The sequence below is a fragment of the Leptinotarsa decemlineata genome, unplaced genomic scaffold, assembly GCF_025532065.1.
Source record: "Leptinotarsa decemlineata unplaced genomic scaffold, Ldec_3_MD MMD2_tig00026314_RagTag_RagTag, whole genome shotgun sequence".
Classification (NCBI taxonomy): Eukaryota; Metazoa; Arthropoda; class Insecta; order Coleoptera; family Chrysomelidae; genus Leptinotarsa; species Leptinotarsa decemlineata.
In genome coordinates this window covers 571,899-579,056 of record NW_027412684.1, presented here as the reverse complement: position 1 = coordinate 579,056, position 7,158 = coordinate 571,899, and positions in this window count along the sequence as shown.

The window sequence follows — 7,158 nt, the reverse complement described above, 5'->3', positions numbered from 1 at the left end:
GGTTTCTACAAAATATTTTCATGCGAAGTGACTGGGTATTCTCCTTCCTATGAGGCAGGAGACAAAGTATATAAGAAAAATAAAGTTCTTTCAAGTGCTTAAAGTTCTTTCAAGTACTCCTGACAAATTTTCAGCCAAGCTCGCTCTAAAGTATTGTCCAAAACCTTTCACCGCAGTACAAAAAATGTCAAAAACTTGTTTATGAATTACAAGGCTCAGATGGTTCACCAGCTGGTGAATGGCATGCCAAAGATTTGCAGCCCTATCATGGTTCAAACTTCGACGTTTCTGTTGGACAGAAAATCTTCAGACTTTGTTTCAGTGCTTTTCCTTTTCTGCCGCAAGATTTTGATATTATTATATAATACCCCCTCATTTGTAAATAGTTTTGATTTCAACTCTTTCTTGTAACTATCTTACATTGGCTATAGTTATCTATGTTTTGGAGGTCCTGATGTTCAAGGGCTTAGTACCTCGTATGAATGGAGGAATTCCAATTTATCACTGAGTACTATAATTCAATAGGCCTCGGACACCAATATTCGGTGGTAGTCCTAACGTACTAGAGGGAATAGTTCTGAATATCTGTAGTGTTTTGGTGACAACATTCTTTAAATAAGTTGCAATCAGCAGCCTCGGATGATATCTTTGAAAATGGTGTGTCTCCTTTCGATACAATCAGATTATTCATGTTGAATGTCTACTGTGAATAGCTCCGTCTCACTTGATGACAAAACTATTTGGGTTCATGTTGCATGAGTGAACACATTTTGGAATTAGTTATTTCTCTTTTTGATATGAAAATATGAAAATTACTGTAAATATGTTCATTTGTGTTGATTGACTTTTCAACAACAGATTCATTGTGGTGTATTAGTAAGCTGCCTAAGAATACCGACTCATGACCGGATTTTGACATTTTTCTGATTCTTTTTTTTTATTCTTGACTTGTCCCTCATTAAATATTGCCCATATCAATTTAACTGGGATGTCCATATAGTGTGTTTACCTTATTATAGGCGTATGGTATGCGTAAGTTACCAGTATGAAACTTACTTCGATACATATCACATTTTGGGTGAGTTTAAAAAAATAGCCTTTCTCTAGTTTTTTCTTTTTGAAGGGGGATGGTATAACGTTTAAATTACAAATTTGGCTATCGTTCACCAGATGGCCTACCCTTCGTTAACAAGACTTCTTTTCTAGTAGAACTCTGTTGTTTAGTATGTTATTTTGTTAGAAATTGTATAGTTAGGTGGATTTTTGGGCAGAATCAAAGTACTCGAGGTAGCTATGTTGGCTTGTCTTTTCTGTTCCTGTAAGAACGACGCTAGTCGAGATTAACGTAGGCCGATAGAAAAAGCAAATTTGTTAGTGAATTTATATCCAAAGTGAATTATTCATAATTTATATGTTACTGCGTTAATTGGACACTATGTCTAGTACCATATTTTGTTTGTTCCTGTGAGGACCTGAATTGACCCTCGGTACGATTTGAGTTTTTGCAATTTTTTCGGTAACCACATTTCTGAATTGTTCGTTTCTTCAAAAGGTTTTATGAAGGAGGGATTTCTGGAAAACTTTCACTCCCATGTAATTTGAGTTGAGCTCAATGTACGAGAAGATTTCCTTTTGATTTCCTTCATTTTGCTGATGGCAGTTACTGCTTTGGACCTGTCCGCCATTTTGTCGCCGTGAACTGAAACCATTTTCATGAAAATTTGATTGATCGATTGATCAAAATCGAGATTTCCAATGATGGATTATTTCCCTGCTCTAATCGTCCCTCTGGATTGTACCTGGTTATGAGTATATAAGATTTTTGTCTCTCCATTTCTTTCTTGGTGAAGACGAAAGGAAGACTGTTCATCTTTGCAGCCCGTTTCAACCACTCAAGATGAACTACTTTCCCCAGACAATCGTCTCTCCGGATTTTACTTGGTTATGAGGATTGAGAGGGTGGTTCATTTGTAGAGCATGTCAAAAAATATTCAGCCCAAGGATGCTTCATCTACTCCCCTAGTTGTCTTTCCTTCCATTACTTGGTTATGACATTGGAGTGGATGGTACGACTTTTGGCCTCAAACAACTCCGTGAGACATAAGACTCCTGCTTAGTCTATTCAGAATAGTATACATAAATCTATTTCAACATTATTCATGTTGTACCTGCCACCATTTTTTGATTCACATCATAATTGTGTGTAATAGCCCTCGTACAGTAGGAGTATTATTTTATATTGGTTGAACTGATTTGATTAGTTGAAATAGCAATGTCAATTCCCAGGGAATTGCGTGTATGAATATAATGTACTTATTTGAAAATGTCATGACATTTGAATTGAAGGGGTTATATTTTTAGGAGTGATTAATTTTTTGGAAAATGAACAGATTTTTAATAAATAAACAAGCCGGCAGTTCAAATGATAGCGATAAAGAGCTACTAGTGGCGGCGGGGAAGCAAAGAAGCGGAAATATCGTAAATACGATGATAGCTATTTGAACTTTGGTTTTACTTCGATAGAAGCAAACAATGAAGAAAAACAGCAATGTGAGCTTTTTATGAAAATACTATAATCCGAAAGTATGCTTCCAAGTAAGTTAAAGCGACATCTCGAGACAATTCATCCAACTATGACTGATAAATCGCGTGATTTTTTTCACCGGAAATTACAAAATTTAAATAAAATGAAAAACGTATTCATTCAGCAGGCCTCAGTACCTAAAAACGCACTGTTAGCATCATTCAAGGTGGCATACAGGGTGGCAAAATGCAAAAAGCCTCATACTATTGCAGAAGAGCTTATTCTACCGGCTGCTCCCGACATGGTGAATATTATGGTGGGAGAGTCAGCTGAAAAATTATTTTCCAAGATACCCTTATCTAACAATACTATCAGTCGAAGAATCCATGACATTGTTGAGGATCTCAATTACCAATTAATAGAAAAAATTAAAAGTAAGGATTTTGGTTTGCAACTTGACGAGGCTACTGACAGTCACGATGATGCACATCTTATTTGCTACGTACGCTTTCTAGCTGACAATACTATTGTCGAAGATCTTCTATTCTGCAAAAACATTACCGGTAGTGCGAAAGCCCAAGACTTGTTTGAAATTTTAGACAAGTTTATTACAGAAAATGGTTTGAGTTGGGGAAAGTGTATCGGTGTATGTACTGATGGTGCTCGATCCATGTCTGGCAAATATGGGGGAATTCAAGCGCTTATTCGTAAAAAAGCGCCGAATGCGATGTGGACCCATTGCATCATTCATAGGGAAGCTCTGGCTTCAAAATCAATGAGCTTTGAACTGAACCAAGTACTGGAATGTGTAATTAGTGCGGTAAACTACATAAAAACTAGGCCTCCAAAGGCCAGAATTTAAAAAAAACTATGCACAGATATGGGAGCTGAACATACAGCCCTGCTGTATCACTGTAATTCACGATGGCTTTTACGTGGAAATGTTTTATTTCGTGTGTTCGAATTACGCGATGAAATTCGCACTTTTTTACAGCAAGAACGTCAAGAAAATACCAAATATTTGACTGAACCTGATTTTATGATAAAACTAGCATATTTATGCGATGTATTTGAGAAATTAAACAATTTGAATTTGTCTTTGCAAGGTAACAACACGCACATTTTGAAACTTTCGGAGAGGATTGCGGCGTTTAGAAAGAAACTGCAGTTGTGGATAAAAAAGTTGAATGAAGGTGGCAGTCAAGATTACTTGTTACCGCAATTGTATAAATATGCGGCATCAAATGAACTGGTTGTCTCACAAGACCTGATCGCCCTTTTCACGGAACACCTAGCGAAGCTCACCGAATGGTTTTCAAAGTACTTTGCAGATGATGATGTTGAAAAATTTGCGTGGATCCAAGATCCTTTCCATGCACAAAGTCCACAAGGATTTGCATCACGAGATGATGAGAGTCTCATTGAACTCTCTTACGACAGGAGCCTTATAACTAGATTCGCGAGTGTCGATTTGGTCAAGTTTTGGTTATCGATTCAAAATGAATATCCAAATTTAACTTCCAAAGCATTAAAAATTTTCATTCCATTTGCAACATTATATCCATGTGAAGCTGGATTTTCAGCTGTAGCTGTGATAAAGAACAAATATCGCTCAAGGATCAATGTGGAGTAAGGAATGAGAGTAGCAGTGTCAAGTCTTATTCCCCGCTTTGAAAAACTGTGCGAAGAGCACCAAGCTCATCGTTCACATTGAATTCACTGAGTAAATATCATATTTAATTTTTGTTTTTTCTTCAGTCGTTTTCTCTTCTTCGTCGTTTCTTCAATTGTTGTTTTCAGTTTGAATTCTTTTATAATAAAAAAGTCAATTTCATAGTGGTGTTTTGATTTCGTTTCGATCAACCTAACCTAACTACTATTATTATAGGTACCTATTTCTTTCGACTGTATTCTTCAAATAGTTAGCTAGGACAGGGCGCCGTGAAAAAATATTAAACATGTAACTGCGCCGCAGGCTACAAAAGATTGGGAACCCCTGCTATAGGGGAATCATTAACAGACAAATGGGAATTGATGGATGACGGACTGTTTGACTAATATTTTCTTATTACTATCCATTCAAACTCGACATCAACTGATATGGGCTCATTGATTTTACTGGTTTCTAGCCTGTTTCAAAATTATAGAAAAAACATCTGCACCTAGTAGCATATCTATTTGACTTGAGATGATTGTCAGCTAACTGAAGGTTAGCAAGGTATGACAGAGAACCTATAGAAAAGGTGGACATAGGAGTGTTTGCACAAATTTGCACAAAATCACAGCATTAATATTGAAAGTGGGGCTTGATTTTTGAAGAGGTCTTAGAGAAACTGATATAGAGCTAGAAACTGATGAATGCGTTTATGCTTAATCATTGATATCGGGAGAAATTTTAGATCGAGGTAGTAATAACCTTTCAGCACATTCTTCGGTTATGAAGGACGCTTGACTTCTGGAATCTAAGAGTATAGGTACACAGATAATTTTTCATGCACATAGAGTAGATCAACTAGAACGTTTGACAAAATAACTGTAGGAGTCAGCGGCACCAAACTTGTGAGAACTTGAGAATTAGAGGGTTGAACAAAATTTGCGTCGCCGTGAGTCCCGGACAGTTTCCATAGAATTTTAGGCTATTTTCAGTGAAATGGAGTAAGGTGTGAAGCCGGCAGCATGCCGTTGGGGTACAGTTTTTAGCAAAGTTTTTATTTCCTGAACAATTGGTACACCACTTGTTTTTCTTACAAATTTCATACCTTTCTTTTGGAGTTTTTTTGGTTGAGAATACTGAACATTTATAAATTGAATGATTGTCTTTACGAAGAGAACATGTGATAACTTCATTTGCATTCGTGAGAAAATTAAGTATTAAATTTATTGCCATTAGATTTTTTGTAACCAGAAGAGTTTGGAAATTGCTCATGAGAAGTATATTTTTTGTTAGACTGCTTGTTAAGAAATGTAAACCAATCTTTATACACTGGTATTTCCGTAAAGGTGTGTACCAACTCGAAACTTTTAAGTGTATTCGCATCAATTTTTGCTGAGAATATGAAATAGTACAAAATCCAATTGATCTATTGGAAGTTTGAGATTTTTAAGAGCGCCCAGATTGTCAGAAAAAATATCCAAAATATGTCTTACAAGCTTCGGAGATTCTATGGTTATTTTTGGGGCATTATTGATCTGTTCCCAATAAACTATTGCAAGTAAACGTTCTTCTAAGTTTATGAAGACTTTATCATAATTATCATAAGTGAACGGAAGATTTTTTGCCAAAAAGAAGGGTTCTCCTGACAAGCTCAAGAGCAGGTACTGAAACTTTTCAACTTTAGAGAGGGAGTTGTTACTATGCATCATACTTGTATAAAGGTCCCAGAACGTAAGCCAAACTTTTCAGTCTCCATTGAACTGAGGAACGTTCAATCGTTGCAGCTCTACATTACTTTGAGTCAAATTTCCATTAGATGAGGTAGAAATTTGTGAAAAGAGGTCATGAAAAATGGTTTTGATGAAATGATATTTTTTCATCAATTTCAACTCGTATATTATTTTCCTCTTCTTCAACCACAACAGTGGTATCGTTTCGAAGAGCGAGATATTGCATAACTGCAGAGTGGGTTTCATTGAATTCATTTTAAATTTCTTCCAATTTTTTATATCTGATTTCAAAAGCTGTATGAAACGTAATATAACTCCTTGTATTCTGAGCACTAGTATATATATTAACAATTCTAACTACGAAAATTTACCTGAGAGCCTTCTATTATTTCATTTTATTTGCCATTGCAATTTGTAACAAAAGAGATAAATGTTCATCCTTTCATTGAGAGAACGTGTTTTAAATTCAAAAAAATGACCTTGACACAGTCTGAATAAACGAGACTTTGGAATTGTTTCAGTCAAAACTATTTCACTTACTGTATAATATAAAATATAATATAAATATAGTCATTGAAATTTGCGAATATTCACCAAAGAACGCAAATATTCTGCGAGATTCCTTTTTTTCTTAGAGCGGGACAAAAAAGAAGGCAAAATAAAAACGTAGCGAGAGTGGCCGGTATAAATGGGGTATAAATGAGCACACGTAAATCTGTATCTGTAGAGTAGGGAGGTTGAGTGTAGACCCACAGCACTCATGCCAAATGTGACCCATTGAACATCCTCCCGAAGAGTTGTCCTCCTAGGTCATCGTCCATCCTGTCCTTTCCAGGAAGGTGAACAGGTAACTAGGAGATATCTCCTTCATATTGGCAGGTCAAGACTCGCCGAACACGTACTCTCTTTGGTAACCTTGAGGTGTCTCACGGTGTCCTCTGTGAAGGTTTTGGAAGGAGCAGCGACATTACTGCCGTTGCGCGGCTTCTTCAACCTTCCTGGGGTTCCCCTAGTGGAGGTGCACAAGTGAGGGAGCTTTCCTGCAGGGGCAGCCATTTCCTTCACTTCATTCAAGGCGCAGCTCTTGGTGCCAATAAGCAAAATTGGCTGCAACATCTGCACTTGATGAGAAAAGGTCTTACTCTGTATCCTCTGTATCCATTTTCCGAGAAAGGACTACCCGGAGCCACAATTGAAAACCCGGTATCATTCGAAATCACACGCTACTATTTTCTATTTTGAATTTTCAC